Source organism: Lissotriton vulgaris, chromosome 1_1 (genome assembly GCF_964263255.1).
Source record: "Lissotriton vulgaris chromosome 1_1, aLisVul1.2, whole genome shotgun sequence".
Lineage (NCBI taxonomy): Eukaryota > Metazoa > Chordata > Amphibia > Caudata > Salamandridae > Lissotriton > Lissotriton vulgaris.
In genome coordinates, this window is record NC_141685.1 from 36,305,924 (window position 1) to 36,324,307 (window position 18,384).

Genomic DNA, 18,384 nt, shown 5'->3' on the forward strand with positions numbered 1-18,384 from the left:
ATGCCAACTATGGTGAGTGAGGGAAATCGTCCTTTTAAAGGAATATTTCATCTTAGCTAGGTCTTCATTTGCAACAGAAATCCTCAGAGACCCAAGAGTTTTTTGATTGTGGTAGAAATACATTTTTACCCTTCATTGTACGTTCAAGCACAGACCATTGCTTGAAATGTTGTGATCAATGTAGGAAAAATACTCTGTGCACTGAGAAAATGTGTTAAAATAACAGAAAGTTGATACTCTCATTTAATACCTTCTCATACCTGGATTTATCTAGAAGAGAAGTCTGTTAATTCTAGCAGATTTATTATACCACAAGGTATAAGAAATTAGGGGATCTTTATTTGATATCTTTGTCAGTAAATTATCTGAAATTATTGAACATAAACTTTATTTCTAAAGATTAAGCTCTCAAATAAATATTGTGCTTGTTTTAGTAAGAAAGGTAAATGAACTAGGAGAAACCAGTAACTGCGCGTCAGTATTTTCCTCAGGAAGTTTCAAGTTATAGAGTGAAAACACTTTTTAGAATGCCCCAAAAATTGTGATAAAAATATTTCAATATGTTGGACAAAAATAATAGGTACATTGCATGACAATATTGAAATAGGAAATAAAATAACAAGAACAAATATTTACGCTACATGACAAAAATATTAGAGACTAAATTTCAGCAATATAGGAAATAATGAGGTTCATGTACTAATAATCTATTTGGTAAAATCGGTTGCTTGTGGAGTCAGCAAACTACTGTGTCTGTGATTTAAATATAGGCATTTTTTAATGCACCCCATTTTTTGGGGGGAAAACAGATTTTATTAGTCAAGTAGCACATATCAAGCAGCACCCTGTAACCCAGAGGCAACTGCACAATCATTACAACAAAGTCACAATTGCCCTTGACTGTTCGGTTCAAAGTCTTTCAGCCCCCCAGGAATTTCTGTCCCCAAAACAATAGCGTACAGAAACCCCCCCTCCCATACTCCCAACTCCCCCCCAAACATCCCCCCCAGGTCACTCAAGTTCACAGTTCCATAATCATAGTTATACAGAATAACCATATACCACAAGGCACTCACAGTCCACCCCACCACTCCTTCGGCACATTCCTTTGTATTCGCCTGCAATCTCCCCCTAACCCGGCAGTAACTGCTCATCAGGAGGGTCCAGCCACAGTCCCCGATATTCTGCCCACCTGTTCCAGATTTTATAATGCTTGTGTGGACACCCCCTCGCCACAAAAATAGGCTGCTCCAGCCCCATGCAAAAATCTAGATAATTTTTCAAGACTGCTACTGATGGGGCCCTTGTCGGTTTCCACGCCTGTGCAATGTCTCGTTTTGCTAAGGTGAGTCCTAACAATAAGAGGTGCCGTTTGTATCTGTTACCTCCCACCCCCTCCATATGCACCCCATTTTACTTTCAGATTTACAAATGTCCCCTTGGGTTACTACCTCCAGTTAATGATTTCAGCCCACATTTGGTTACAAAGCTTAATACAAACCTTAAGGATTTACTACAGTATCCTGAAGGGACCCTATTAACATTCCCCTTCCAAAGTCTGAATTGTGAAGTGGGCTTAGTACATTTCAAAAAGGGGTTTAGCATTTGCGAACTCTCTGAATTACCGAACCGGTGAATTTTTGAACAATAAGACCCTTGGTACATGAGGCCATTTTTCTCAATTCCCTCCATATTAAGTTTACTAATAATGTTAGTTGAATGATAACCTGTGCACGTACCTGTTTTGTGTTAGTGTTGCTTCAGATCAAATAAAATCATCACACATAACTCTTACACACTACTTAAAGACAGCATTTCTGACATCCAGCTTTAATGTTTTGTTAAATATATTTGCAAATGTTGTGACTTAAACAGGAAAGCAACTAAGGCGGTCTCTGGACATGAAATAGGATTTAATCATAATCGTTAGATACATTTTCTGAGTTTTAGGACCAATGTGTGTCTTCTGGGTTTACTCTAAACCACTATAATAAACATATTCAATGCTTTTAGATTTGATCTGTTTGTACTGGTTTCTATCGCAGACAATAATCTAGATTTAGACCAAGGATCAATTCCAACCATGGCTTTTAAAATCTATTTATCATTGATCTCTTTTAGTGTTATCGCAACTAAAACTGTAATAGAACTGATCTGAGAGATGGACCTTCAAGTATTAGGCTCAGTCAATTTATTGAACAAACTATGGAGTTAAAATCTGAATAGATTAGATCCACAAGCATGTATTTTACATCAATAAATTACTTATCAGCACGTTTTCACTCATCTTCTATTTTTCGTGGAGCTCGTGCTGGGTCTGTTTGAACTCTTTTAAAATATGACATTTAAATGTCCAAAACTTCAGGAATTCTAGTTTCAAGCCTGGTCAAACCTTAATGAATGCTACACAAAAAGATGCCCTTCTCTTCCTGCATTTTATTGTGCACCATGATTCAGAAATGGTATGTTTTTCCTTTCGGTGGTAAAATACTAAACATATTTATTGTAGTTGCCATCTGAATCTTTATCACTAATTGGGAAGATAACAACAAGTGGTCCTGTGATGCTTGCTCGAATGGGAAGTGTTTGATTAGAAGGTGGATTGAATTAAAGTTTAGCTGACAATTTTACAAAAGTGTGTGGAATTTGTATTTATTTAAAATTGTTGATCTCCAAAAAGGCTTAAATCAATAAATTGAATTGAAATTCAAGTTTATCATTTGAATCCTGTTGGAAAATATGTGATTAGGAACCCCATGAGGCGGTTCCTTTTCAGAAAGCATTCAGGTTGTATTCATGAGCCAAATAATGCTCAGGAGGTTAAAATATTCAAATTGAATTCTAATTACCCATGAAATGTTCATTGTACAATATATTTCTCTTAGTATTTTAATGTGAGGACTTTATTGCTTAAGGAAAATAATTAGTATTTGTTTTTCTATATGTAGGAAGCATTACATTAATGAAATCACTGTATCTCACCTTCTTTGTTTCCTTTCCTGTTCTTTATGAACGTTTCTATGGTTGAACTTTAAAGATTGCCCGAAATTAGGAATTGTGCTCTACATAACTTTGCTGTGTTACAGTATGTTGATTTTTATGTACAACTTTTGTCTCTTATGTGCATGGCAACTGATGTTTTGGTTTGCTTTAATAATCAGCTTATGTTTATTAGGTTTTATTATTCAATAAAATGTTTCAAACCCAACAAATGGTAGTTGATATGTATTTACAACTGCAGCATTTTTATTGTATGGGCACTTTCAAAGGGGCCAAAAAGATGGTCTGCGGGATGACGGAGGACCACATTGGCATCAGCAGGGAGAGGTTTGAGCAGGTGATTGGGGGTACATGTAAGGTTGGAAGTAGGGGAAACAAAGCATGTACATTGTGTGGACTGTGACTCCTGGAGTTATTGTGAGGGATACCACGCTACCCTGTAAATTAATCCCCTAGTGATTATTATCAACAAACTTTATTCGGTTTTATAAAAGAAAACCATAAAAGTCATATATAAAATGATAAAACATTTTCCAAGTTACAGATTGAAAAAATATAATATGTCCAAGTTAGTCAGAACACAAGATAAAAATGTATTAATTACAGTACAGAAGTTAATCGCAGCTTGACCTGAGTCTAACAGCGACCCGTAAAAAGTTAAGCGTATGCAAAACAGTGTCATCAGAGCAGTTATTAAAAGATAAGAGCTGGTCTCACCCTCCTAAAGAGGGAATGGGAATAATAAATAACTTTCTAGGGACAGCATAAAAACTACAAAACCTTAAAAAGTGCATCATGTCCTGAGGAGACTTCCCATTGCAGCCACAGGGCATGAGGCACAGGCCTCTGTGGGAGCCACGAGGGTGTGCCAAGAGGTAATGGAAGAGGTTGAGCCGAAACAGGGTCAATAGAAAACGATCATGGATGCTTTTAAGCCCTAGAAGATAAGGTTCGGTGGTTGGTACAGTTTTTAACACAATGTACTTACTCACACTGGACTTACACAGCTCATTTCCCTCTCTTTCACAGCAGCTCATTCTTAAAAAACACTCTTTGACCAGAGAAAGGTCCCTCTTACGTATGCACTCGGTTTAGCAAATAGTTTCTACCTACCCTGGAGAGACCAACTCTTATAACTGGAGCCATCGGATGCTTGAGACATGATCAAGTGAAAGTCATTCCGTAGGACATCTTTGCAAGTGTATTTTCTTAAACCCTTGGCTGCAGGGCATATTCCCCTGCTGTGCCGGGGGAGGGGAGGGGCGCGCACAGTGTTCCAGTGCTCATGACGAGCTCAGCTCGTCATAAGCCACGGTTCTTGTGTGCTCATGACGAGCTGAGCTTGTCACAGACACGCCCGTTTCAATAGAACGCTCAGCACAGCAGGGGAATAATCCCCGGGTGTGAGCATTCTAACGGCCGTGACGAGTTCAGCTCGTCATGAGCACACGGGAACCGTGGCTCATGACGAGCTGAGCTTGTCATGAGCATGGGAGGGGTTCATAAGCCCAAATATTAAGCCACAAAGACAGGGGACGGAAAGCCAGTACATCTGAGAGGAAAGAAATCCCCAACTCTTCGTGCATGACATAAAATGGGTTGCTTTGTGGGCAAGTCGCTGGAAAGAGTTTTCAACACTTTGCACTGACCCTACCCCAATGTGACCGCATATCTCACTCCCATAACTAACCTTTGAGATATATTTGGCTTCATATATCTTCAAAAGAGCCCCTATTGGCTTCCCTTCCACTCTGCTGGCAAAGTTAAGAACAGCTGCAAAAGCTTTCACTAGATCCCCTTTCTTGCAAGTCAGCAAAGGGCACCAACTCAAGGAATCGTTACACAACTCCTAAATAGGAGAAAAAATTGGTCTTCGGTATTGACAAAAGGTGAACTGCTTAGCTCTACGAGGTCCCACCTGCAAAAATGAACAAATTGGAATGATTAAACGAAATGTTCAAGTCCTTCATAAAAAGGGCAAAAGAATTAAGAAGAAGTTGTTGGCCCCTAGTTGTCCTCGCCCAAGGACTGCGTCGTCCGCGTAAAGGAGGACTGGCAGGCTACGCTTGCCTACCTGGGGACAATCAGCATTTGTGCTTTGCAACATCTACATGAAGTCATTACCGGTACTGATCATTCAATTTCACCTCACGTGCTATAACTATGCCGACGACACACAAATACTCCAACTGGAACACCCCAAAGACATTGGAAAATCCCCAATTTTCTGTTGTCTCAGAGCTGTGGATCAGTGGATGACTTGGAGCCATCTCAAATTGAATGCTTCCAAAATGGAAATACGCAAATGTGGCGATTGGAATCATTATGATCGCTTGCCGCCTGGCCTGATGAACTGGGATCACCGCTTAAAGTATCGAAGGAAGTTAGAAACCTCTGAATGACCATAGACTCCAAGCTATCAAAGAATACCCAAGTGGACAAACTAGCAAGATCAAGCTTTGTCACTATAACAACACTGCAACAAATTTTCCCTCATTTGGGATTTCCACACAAGGTCCAAGCTATGATCTCCCTTGTTCTGTCCAAACTCGATTACTCCAATAGCCTCTACCGCGGATCACATTTAATGACCATGAAAAAACTACAACGGATCCAGAACTCGGTTGCCAGACTACTCTTGCATATCAAACCAGGAGACCACATCTCATCTGCCTTGAAAGCCCTGCATTGGTAACCGGTTGCCAGAAGATTCACATTCAAGCTACTTTGTATCACCCACAAAGCACTACATGGAATGGGACCGCTCTTCATTAGGAATAAAATCACCAAACATATTCAACAAAGGAACCTCTGCTCTAAAGGGGGTTCTTGCCTCAAAATCTTAAGATACCAGAAAAAAACATGGGTGGCACATCCTTCTCTGTTCAAGCAGCCAAACTATGGAACTCTTTACCACCCTGAAGGAGGTAGACTTGAATGTGAACTCTATACCAAACCAATGGCGAGGAACTCTCTACTTGTTTTCAATAGTCACCACCCACGGGCCCTTACGTGAAAACCTCCCCGTCGGCCAATTCCTGCGGGTAAGAAGAAATTGCTCCTCCAAAGCATTGTTTGATAAACATGCAAAAACTCTATCCATGCAACTAAAAGAGCGACAATATCCTAAACATCTGGTCAAAAAGGCTTGGAAACGGGCATCCAATAATAACCGAGAGGCCCTTCTGGATAAGCGGCCTGAGAAGGCTCCACTAGACAGGCTCACTTTTGTAAGCACATTTAGTGCCCTCTCAAATAAAATACAAAAAGCAGTACGTAGGCACTGGGGCATCCTCAATGTAGCAGACACTAGCATACCTCTTCCTTTGTTCTCCTTTAAGAGAGCACCGAGCTTACGTGACAGCCTGGTCTATACGAGACCTAGAGTACAAACAATGGACAGCACCAATACACTTTGGAACCTCCCACCAGTCCAGGGTCACTATCCGTGTGGCTCTTGCAGCGTTTGTCCACAGACCTACAAAACAGATAAAGTAGACCTCTGAATGGGAAAACCTTGGCTACTCAAAAAACATACGAATTGTAACTCAGAGAGAGTTATTTATATGATAACTTGTCCCTGTTCACTTGGGTACATTGGTCATACAACCCGTAAAATTAAGCTTAGGATTAGTGAACACAAAAGCACTATCCGGTGTCACAAACAATCCACTCGCCTAACGAATCACTTCCTGTCCATGAAACATACACCTGAAGACATGAGGTGGGTGGAAATTTTTAATAACAGAATTTGTGGCTCCTGAAGAAGGCGTCCCTTGAAACGCCGAAACTCGCGTTGAGAAAGCATTGATTGCCACTCCTTGGTTCTTTTAAATATTATGTGATTATATTGCTGTAAAATTGTATAATCTGTTTTTTCTGGTCTTTGTCTAATTCTATGTAATGTTGATGTATGTGATATTTGGTTTTAACATGAACACTTATTAAATGAAATAGAGTTTTTTGTATCTAATTGAATTTGTGGTTCTTTTTTGCAATTACCCTTCCCTTCTGCTTGCCATGATTATTCTGTGATATACGCATTGTTTATAAACAGACACAACATTGGTGGGCAACTTGCAAGATCAAAAGATGCCTTAAAGATAAGCAGCAAAATTTGATTTATTCACCGTTTCAGTACAATTCGGTGATTGAGTTCACCACCTATCAGTATAAACATGTATATTGTAGAGGTATCATTGTAAGCCGCCAAAAACAAAGGCACTGGATGTAACCACTTGGTAGCAGGGCTCGGAGAACAGAGTAGCACAGCCCTGCCACTGCTGCTTTGTCTAAAAATAAAGAAAATGTCTTTACAACCAATTGATCTTCAATAGCCCGGTACGTCAATACAGATACATGGCCTAGAATACTCAAGTCGTTCTAATCTTACTGGCACTAGTCCTTTGGTGTAAGCTGTAAGACCGTTGTGCATTATAAGCAAACATCCAATTCATACATATGCCAACAGTCAGTTTGGGCTCCCACAGGGACTGAACAACCATATATCTGCAGTGGGGCACTCAACCTTTGAGTGAAAGACGGGAAGGGGGCCAGAAATGCTGCCCAATTTCCCATTCAGGAATACCCACCCTACACCATCAACCAGGTACTGGGCTGTGCCATCTGTGCCCCCTCTGTTTGCACCTGTGGCCCCTGCGCTGTACTGCCCTCACTGCCTACTCAGCTCTCCCCTACTGTGCCCCCTTGAGAAGCACTGAGGTCCTGGAAGCTATTGTGCCGTGAAGCGCTGTACCTGAGAAGCGCTATTACTTAGACTGCCTGTCCTGCTAGAACTGCTGTGACTGCCCCCATAGCGCGTGTCACCCAAGCGCTGGGCCCCCAGGAGAAGCGCTGCGTAGCCTTGCTAGCTCTGTGCTTTGAAGCGCTGAGGAGAAGCGCTGGTGGCCCCACTCACCGCCGTGGCCCTTGCCGCCCCGCCAGAGCCTCAGGCGCCGTTCGCGGCCTGTGCAGGCCCAGAAGCGCCGACCTCATCACCCCCACGGTGGCTCCCGGGGGCCAGGAGAGGACTGCCGAAAATCTTAGTCAGGCCGCGATCTGAGGAGAGGGCCGCGCTAGGCCCTGAAGCCTGCCTCCACCATCACGTCACAGGGGCATCGTCCTGGATCCTGCCCCCGTCAAACGCCACACAGCCAATGGTCCCCCACACCGTTGACATCACGACAGGCCCGGGAACCAGCAGCTTCACCATCGGAGGGCTCCGTAAGAGCCTGAGAGCCCCTCCGAGTTGTGACGCCCTCTGGGCCGGCCCTACCATCAGCGCGGGGCCCGTGCCGCCCTGCTGTGTCTGCAGCCGGTCCCTCTCACCCAGAGGCCTGCTGACATCGCCGCAAGGGGCCGAGGAGGCCTGAAGAGACCAGGTAACACCCAGGGAGGAGGGAGGAAGGCTATTGGAGGCCCCTAGTTCACCCCTCCCCTGGGGAATACTGTTGTTGGGCCCCGTTGGCCCTGTGAAATCCTTCCAAAGTACTGGAACTGGGCCGGAGCCCCAAGAGACACCTTTGGGGCCTAAGTTGGTCCAAGTTAACCCCTGGTTGGGCAAAGTAGTTGGTTACAGGTGACTGTTAGACCCTACTACCAGGAGTGTGGTGATTGCCTTACATAATGTTACTCCTGAGTAAGGAAATGTTTATACCTGCCGAAAGAGGAGGTTCACGCTGATTTAAGGATGTTGCCTAGTTTTCAATGGAAATGTCTATCCTGGCCTGATGTAATGTTCATACTGCTTATTTATTGAGAAGCTGATTGTGACCTCATGCACCAGATCTGCCCCTGCTAAATGCAATATTGAAGGAGGTTCCCACTAGTGAATTCCTTGAAGGGGGTGATACGATCTAATTTTGAAAAATAAGTTATTACCGTGTATTTTCTTACAGGTACTGACTAGGAGCAAGGCTGATGCCAGGCCTACAGTTATTTACTATTTATTATTTATTTATTTATCTGTTTATGGCTGAGAAATGAAAAGTATACTCTTTCAAGGAAATGTGAATTGAGTTAATGCTATTGTTATAATTCCTACGTTTTTATGTACATATTACACGTTGCTACAATTGCTACAATTGCTACAATCCACAATGTATTTATATACATGTTATAGGTCGCAAATAATCCTTTTATTAAGGTTGGCTATGCGCTAGCCCTACACAGGTTAAGGTATGTATTTTAGGTATGATGTTATTAATTACTTGGTATCTTCCTCCACCCCTCCCTCTCATTCCCCGTTGGAATGTTCCTTAGCCCTGGAGGCTGCTTTACAATGTTGACAGCCAGGAGTTGGATCTTGAGGAGAGCGATGTACTGAAGGGTCCTGTTATACTGGTGGCACTGTGGAGGCCGTGATTAAAGAAGAAGTTTAATCAGCTACCTGTCTGGTTTACTTTTTAACACTGGCGACATCTGGTCTGCATGAGGGAGCAGAGCGGCCATCCTTCCCTTTTTTATCATCCACCAGCTAACCTTGTGGCCCGCAAGGTTAAGATATTTTTATATTTCAATGCCATTGGACATTTCCTCTCCTTCATCAAGATATTAAGCAGTAGCAGCAGTATCAGCGCTGTAAATTATATTTTTCCTGAAGTAAAGCTGCCTTTGGAATAAACTGTCTTAGAGGTTAATTGAGACTTTGACATTTCCCTGCATTTAACACGTTCGAGAATTAAAGGCTTGTTGTTTCTGGCTATTGTCATTAATAGATCCAGTCTTTTTTTTTTTTCTTTTTTCTTTTTTTTTGTGTCCTCATATATGCCACCAGAAAGTATGAACTCTAGATGGGATCTCTCAGGGCCACTGGACAAACCAATTTTGATTCCGCCCCTGGATTGAGTGCTAGGCCTACAGAGGTCACCCAGAGTTAGGCTGTCTCCTTGTCCAACTCCCAATGCTCCCTCAGAGGACCGGACCACAAACCTCTGGCATAATCATATTTTTCGGACCATGCTTTCAACGCAGACCAGACCTTAATAGCACCCTCTTCCCTACATAACATATCAGACTGACTAATAGCCATGATGTTTCTTAGGCAATCGGCAAATCTTGGGGGGGGGGCTCAGATTTCCACTCTCAGCATATCTCCCTCCTTGCAATGACAAAAACATAGAATAGAAACTGTGAGGTGCTGTCTCTGATGTTATATCCATGTGGCAGGCCGAAGAGGATCAATCTTGAACTGCAAGTAACTGGTGTTAATAATACCTCCTCTAAAAACCCACACACCTGCCGCAAGTAACTAGTAATTTCTGGGCAGTCCACAAACATATGTATATCGTCGGCTGTAGGGAATTTACATCTTGGACAATAATATGAGTTCGCTGAAATCTTTGAAAGATTTCCGGGAGTCCAGTATACCCTACATGCAGTGAACAGGTGGTTCCTTCTGAGATTAGCAGGTTTTATGATCTATTGTGAGATTATAAATGAGTCTGTCCAGACCTTCAACATCTCATCAATATTGTCTATTAACAAGTTATCCCAAAGTTTCGTAATTTCAGACTATACTATCCTTTGCACCCACTAATGAGTTGTACCAAAATGAGACTTCCCCTTTCCATCCTATCCCTCTATTGACTGAGTCTAAGATCTGGATCTCCTCCTCTTTCCCCCAGCACTGCCTCCCCCACCAAGAAGACAATTGATAGTATTTAAATCTTGTGAGGGACCCCCCGTTAAGTTTGATAAAGATTCCCAGTCCATTAGTTGAAAATAATCGCTGAGGTCACCCCATTTCACAAAGCCTGCCTCCCTCAGTGGGAGAGCCAATCAACATTCTGGGGTGCCTGGGGAATCCCATATTGGGGCTTGGACATTATAGTACGGGATCCCCATAATCTTGCACTTAGACTGCCAGTTCTTAAGTGCCGCCTGTAAAAGCTTCAAGCGGACCTTTTTGTAGTATTTTTGGTCTCCAAATTGTAGAGGAAAAATTCAATGCCTTGTGGCTTGTCTGATAACATTGCTCGAAAGAGACGGCCATGCGAGGAAGGGTCCAAGTTATTGGCGAGGAGTCTGAAATTTTTAAATTGAAAAGCATAACAATAAAAGAGCAAATCAGGGAGAGCCAGACCCCCCAATTTTAACCTCCTTCTTAATTTCCTCCACGCTATCCTACGGGATTTAGTGGCCCAAATAAAGGACCCGATCTTCCCTTGAAGATTACTGATGTCTTTATGATTAAAGATCAGGGGAATATTGTTGAATAAGAAGGTGATTTTAGGGAGGATGATCATTTTGATCAAATTAATTCTACCATAAATATTCAAGGATAAACTGCCCCATCTGATTAACAGCTTGCTTATCTCCTTTACCACTGTCTGCCAACTAGTTTTTGAAACGTCCACTAATTTCTGGGTGAGGTATATGCCCAATTATCAGATTTTTTGTTTGGCACCTGGTATCGGGGTCGGAATATTCCAACTCATTATGTCAGTTTTTTCTTTGTTTATTTTATATCCTGACACTGTGCCAAATTCTTCTGCTAGCCTAAATAATCTGGGAATAGCTCAGCGGGGTTGGCAGTGTAGAGTAGAAGATCATCAGCATATAATTCAGTCTTTAATTCTAATTCTCCCAATTTAAATGGTATGATTACAGGATCTCGTCTCAAGGAGCAGACAAAGGGCTCAATATATATATCAAAAAGAAGCGGGGACAGGGGGCAGCCCTGCCTCGTTCCTCTGGAGATATTAAACCAGTTGGTTAAGCCGCCATTGATCAAAACCTTGGCACAGGGGCTCCTATATAGTGATTTTACTCCTTCAATAAAGGAAGATGGGAACCCAAACTTTGCCATAGTCTCCCATAGAAAGACCCAGTTGACTTGATCGAATGCTTTTGCAGCATCAATCGCTACAATGGCAAGTGGCAGTCCTCTCTCCTCAGCTACGTCTATTGCTCCAATCACCTGAAATGTAAGCTCGTTTAGCTGCCGGCCAGGTATGAATCCCCTCTGGTCTGAGTGAATTATGGTCTTGATCACTTTAGCCAGTCTAGTTGCTAATAATCCAGAAAATATCTTAAGATCAGAATTAAGGAGGGAGATAGGTCTAGAGGATTCGATCTTTTTAGGGTCTTTGTTTGGTTTTACTATCAAGGCGATGGTGGCTTCTGACCATGAAGGTGGAATATCACCTCCCTGTCGAAGAATTCTATTAAAGAGTGACAATAATACAGGTAGAATTTCCTCGAGATTGTCTTTATAAACCTCAGTCGGTAACCCAACCGGGCCTGCAGCCTTACTTCTACTCATCTTATTCACTTGTGCTCTCATCTCCCCCTCAGTGAAATCACTGGCTAAAACAATTTTATCAGACTCGCTCAGTTGGGGCAGTTCCCTCGAGTTCCACCACTGCTCCAAATCCTCAACTCCCAGACAACTATTTTCTTGATATAGTTCCTTCATAAAACCTCTTGCTTCTTCCCTGATCTCTTCATCATTCGTTAGCAACACGCCGGTGTCTCGCTGGATTAAAGAGTTGATGTTATTCCTACTCCTCTCAGATCTTGCTTTCCAGGTGAGAAGAGCACTGCATTTCCATACTCAAAGTTCCTAAGGTTACTGATCTCCCATCTGTCCTTGATTAATTTTTCCGCTCTTGCTTTGAATCGTGACTGTAAATCTAAAAGTTCCTTTTCTAATTTCGGGATTTTTTCTCTATTCTCCAGGACAGCCAGCTGTAACTGTTGTTCCTTCTTTTTAATAGAATCAAGGTCGTTAGAGTCCCTTTCCTTGATAGATCTTCTTTTATAGGCCATCTGAGAACTCAAGATTCCTCTCATATAAGTCTTGAATGATTCCCAGACTATTTGTTCTGTAGCTGTGCCTATATTAAATAAAAAGAACTCAGTTGCACTATCCTTGACCCTGACTATGATTTCCTCATCTAGAAGGAGTGTTCTATCCAGAGTCCATCTGCAATCTAGAGGTCTGGCCTTAGAAGTACCCTTTAATTCTACCACTGAGTGGTCAGGGAGACCTACTGGGATATATGCGATTGATAACTATGTCTGGTATAAGCACACGGTCTACCAAAAAATAATCAATTCTGGAATATTGCCTGTACTTTTTGCTGTAAAAGGAATATTCCCTTAAAGCTCCATGTTTAGCTCTCCATACATCTTTCAAGTTAAACTCCTTCATGATATTATTAAGAGCCAGAAAAGAGTTTCTTGGAGCATTATGCTTAGCTTTAGAGGTACGATCCAACTGACTGTCAAAAACTAAATTAAAATCGCCTCCAAATATTAGTGGCGCTGTGTGCTGTATCAAAATTGTAACTTCAGAAGGAAGCTGGAATTATCGTCATTAGGGCCGTAATATACTGCACACGTATAGGATAGACTGCCAAAAAAAGGACTGCCACCAACCATCTTCCAGACTGGTCAGTTTCCCAACTCTGGACCCTAATCCCCTTGTTTGCTCGAACAATTTAAGGCTACCCCCCTTTTTATTCTTTTTTTGCCTGGAACATAACACATCCTGAACCCAACTGAGTTTCGCGAAAACTTGATTACATAACTCGGCTTCTAGATGTGTTTCCTGTAATAAATGGACGTGGGCTTGAGTATTTTTTAGAAATTCACAGACCATTATTTGTTTTTTACAGCTCCCCATACCATTTAAGTTCCAGGAGAGAAATGTATTATTTATTAGTATGCTAACAGCCATTATCTAGTTTAATCCAACAGGTGGCCCCTCTCTGTAGTTTAAACTGCTGGCAGAACAAGTTTTTTCAAGTTTCAAGGCTTTATTCAACAGCATTGTCATAAAAGCATTTTTGCCCTACTCTATACATAATAAATACTATTCTAATTTGCAACAATTAAAATACACATTAAACAAAAAGTGCTGTCGCAAACATATTAAAAGGTGTACAACCGATTTAAAAGTAGAAACCTGATACACAAAATGGATAAAAAAAGTCATCTACAGACGTTCTACTAGTTTTAAACACAATTCATTAAGATAAAGTGCGGGTGCGTAAGATCCATGCCCAGCCCAAATATTTGGCTAGTGCAATGGCGAGACAAGGAGAGCAATTTGTTCTTAAAATTCTAAGCGCTTCTTGATAAAATCCTTGCAACGAGCACAGATGTTAACGTTACCAGGGGACCATTTTAATGTAAATGCATTAAGTGGTAGACAACCCACCCTGAACTGAAAATACAGCTTTCTGTCCAACGGTTTTGTAATCAAGTCCCAGTAATGTTCACAAGTTGGGACTAATTTATGTTCCAAATACTGGGTTGTTAACACCGAAGGCTGGTTAGATGACAGAACCGAGCTGAGTATCATGTCCCAGTACATTTTCTTTAACAAATCCTTGGAGGGAAAAGCTGCAGGGTCAGTAATGGTCCATAAGTGGTCAAGATGCAACTTGTTTAATAATTTCCTGATTTCTTTTAACCACGTGATTGTATGGAACGGTCAGAGTTGACAATGTCCATGAGTGCAGCAGCGTAGTGGCCCAGTTCAGGCGTGGTCTTTATGCGCCTCCAAAATAATAATGGGCGCAGCCGAGCCTGGTCCTCGATTTTTTTCCTCCCTAGATCATAGAGGAGAGGATGGATGGAGTGCTCTGCCGAACGCCAATCAGCCTACGTAGAAATGTATTCTCTGCAACTGTCAACTCATTGATATTGGCAAACCTCTATAATTCTGCTCCATAAAGACATGCACCAAGAACTTTCATGCTATAAATCTCCATAACCGGTTGGATAGGTTTTGTCAATGAAGATTTATGTTTCAGCGCTATAGCCCCTGACAGCTGATTGAACTTTAAAACCTCGGAGACAATATGCAATTTCCACTGCATGTTCCCTTGCAGATTAATACCCAAGTATGTAAAGGCATCCACCTCTTCTAGAACGGCCCCATTAAAATACATAGCTCCCTTAAACGACTTGGCAGGGTTCATGTTCATGAACTTGGTTTTTGCAGTATTTAGTTCCAAACCCCAAATCCTACAAAAGTCCCCAAAAGCGTTAATTGTCTTTTGTAGCCCACTAGGCGTTCGCGATATCAGCAGGGTATCATCCGCGAACATGAGTACCGGGACCCGCACCCCATCTAAAATAGGGGCATCAGTTGGTGATTTTCTAAGATGGTCCACTACTCCATTGATATAAAGAGAGAATAAGGTGGGGGCCAGGACACATCCCTGTCTCACCCCACGCTCTACGGGGAAAGAATCAGTGACCTCGCCCTGTGTCCCCCATCTAATCTTGGCGTAGTTACCCTCACGCATACGCACTAGTAATGACAATAGTTCAGGGCTAATTCCAAGTTCGCCTAGCACATTCCATAGTTTTTGCCGCGGAACTAGGTCAAATGCCTGTTTTAAGTCTACAAAGACAGCAAACAATGGGCCATCGGCTAGGGTGACATTTTTCCAATACAGGGTTAGGAAGTGGAAAACCTGGTCAATTGAGCTGGTTAGGGGGCGAAAACCAGCTTGGTATGGCGAGAGAACTCTGTTTTCATCTATCCAGTCTTGTATTTTATTTTGAATCATTCTACCCATCAATTTTTGCGCTGAATCGATAAGGCTGATGGGTCTATAATTAGATGGTAGGGCCTTATCTCCTTTTTTAAAGACTGGAATGAACTCTGCGCCTTTCCACGAGGCCGGTATTGCTGCTCCTTGTGCTATAGAGTTTGCAAGCCAGGAAAAGTACAGGCACCAATTATCCCGGTCCGATAAAAATACGTCGGCCGGTATGCCATCAATGCCCGGTGCCCTCCCTCTTGTCACCCTGTCCAGTGCTACACTTACATCGTTTTTTGTAAATACTTCCTCTTTGTAGAATACTGTGGGCGGGGTAATTTGACACTCAGGGGCATTGTACAGGAATATTGCGGCTTAAAGAAGTCAACCCAACATTCATTTGCCACATTGTTTTTTGGGCATTCAGCTATTCCACCCCTATCCCATTTTATAATTGACCAAAATTCTTTTTGTTGTTTAGCTGCACAAGCATTCTTTAAATCCTGCCACTGGCTTTCATCCCACAATCATTTTGCCCTGTTCTGGGCTTTTCTGTACTCGTCCCTAGCCTTCAGGACTTCTCCTCTATTTTTACTTCTTAATACCACGCTTAGATTCTGTCTCGCCCTTCTGCAGGCTTGATCATACCATCCTACCATTTTTAAAGGATACACACCCTTTTTCTGCTTGGCTTCCTTTAAAAAGAACCCCTGTATCTTTAAGAAGAATTTGGGATGTGCCTCTTCAATTAATTTATAAAAATCGGTGTCATTGCATCGGTCCTGCAAACCACTCACTTCGTTTGCCACCACCGCTTTTAAATCTTGCAGTTTTTCAGGCCTATCTAACAGTGCAGCCCACTTTATATGGCGTAGATTGTTAGTGGAGATTAGATCCAGGGGCAGGAAGCCCTTACCCAAACCTGGCACTGATACCCCGTGATTTAATTGGAAGAGCAAGCACAACGGGTTATGGTCACTCTCCACTCTAGGGGTGACCCTAATGTCCCTGACCCTGTTCCAGACTCTGACATCTACAAGGATGTAATCAATCCTGCTACTTGCCCTGAGGTTATCAAAAGTAGAAGCACCATATTGGTCTGAAGGAGTGCGTCCGTTTGCAGCCCTCAACCCCCTGGCTAAGCACATGCTCTTCAATTGAACGGCTGCCTCAGACCACTTCTTTATCGGAGTAAGTCTAGCTGCGGTATTCCCCATTTGGCATCCTCTTCTTGGGAAAGTTCACTATCTTCAGGACCCAAGGGTTCAAATGTGGTATTCACATCACCCCCCACCATGATTGTAGTATGCTGTGGCAGGACTTCCATGTTGTTATCTAGTGCTGTTACCACATCTGAACCTTTCCCCCCAGGAACTCCCCTGGCATAAATGTTAAAAAGGGCCATCTCAGAACCATTCCCCCAAGTAATCACAACTGATAGTATGTCACAGTTATTCACTGGCCTTACTTTTATGGTACATTGTAAAGATTGCCGTACCCATATGATTAGCCCGCTGATGGACACCCCTTGGGGTTCTTTTTTGCAGGAATAAAAAAATGTAGAAACCCTTGCCGATGGACAGGGAGCACTGCCCAGGTTTCCTGTAACATGATTATATCATGGAGCTGGATGAACTCCCCCATTCTGAAGACTCTATTTTGCTCAGGATTCCCGCCAAGTTCCATGATAGAATTTGGAGGCCCTCTTTAGCTAAGCCAACCCTCTCTTCTGGTGACAACAAATTGTGACTACAAAGAGGATATTGTAAATTAAGTGGAGGGCTACACGCCCTACGGTCATTGGGACCGCTGGCAGCAGAGGCTAAGTACCTAGCTGGGCCATGCACCACCTTACCCCGAGAGTGTTTACTCCCTTCTACTGATTTGATGGCAGGTAGGGGGATGAATTTAGGTACACTCCTCTCTACAATGACAGCCTCTCCAGATGGAATGTTGGCTGTGCGATCCATCAAGTCACTCTCCCTCTCATGCAGTCAAGCACACTCGTTTAGGCCTGATAGGGCTGAGAATCTGTTCTCCAAGGGCATACCCCAGCTACTTTTTGCGTCAGAAGGCTTTCCTCTCCGTATCACCGTGTTCCATTTCGTTCTCAGCACAGAGGGATTAAATTTATTACCTCTCCTTGCATAAAAGAAGTCCAAAGTTAGGGGGACTATCTCTGTAGATCTACGCTGTGGAGGATATATATTAGCCAGGACATTTGGCAACACCTCTGGATCGGAGAAGTGTAATACCACACAGTCCTCTCTGTATTTTTTGTTACTTCCCCCGATCCACTCTACTCTTCTAGCCTTTACCACCTCTTGGGCCAGTTGATCCATACCCCCCAGGGAAAAGGCCATATTTCGCGAAAGCCAGTGCAGTGATTTATTTATCAGAGAAGATGGATTCTCTATGTGCCCAGGTTCCAGATGAGGGACATTCGCAAGGACAAATACTAGTGGCGAGGCCTCGACGATCAATTCTACTGGGCCCTTTTCTATATTACACTCTTCGGATCTATCCCTTCTCCCCAACTCTTCAAAAGCCCCGCTTTCACCCAGTCCTCCCGGATCCTCCCCTCCAAGAGCATTACCCAGCGTGGACATAAGGGGGATGTTAACCAAGGGTTCTAGCCTGTGGGGTGTCTGGGTTTCTTTCGTCTCCACTCTCAGGATCTCCTGTCTAGGGGGATTTTCCTTTTCCTGAGTTGCTTTATCCAGGAGCCCCCCTAGTCTAATTACCTCTTCGGTTAGGTAGTCATTTTTGGTCAGGAGGGGTTTAGTTATGTTCTTAATTTTAATTTCTAGGGCACGCTTACCAGCCTCTTGAATTGATCATCGTCCAGCGTTGCCTTCCTTTCAGTAATATCTCTTTCATC

The 18,384-nt window shown here is 42.8% G+C and overlaps 1 protein-coding gene across 1 annotated transcript in view; it reads left to right on the forward strand.

Moving 5' to 3' along the window:
* The window catches only part of LOC147737086 (uncharacterized), a 138,343-nt gene that overhangs the window by 76,734 nt on the left and 43,225 nt on the right, over positions 1-18,384 (forward strand). The gene's annotated exons all lie outside the window — the stretch shown is intronic.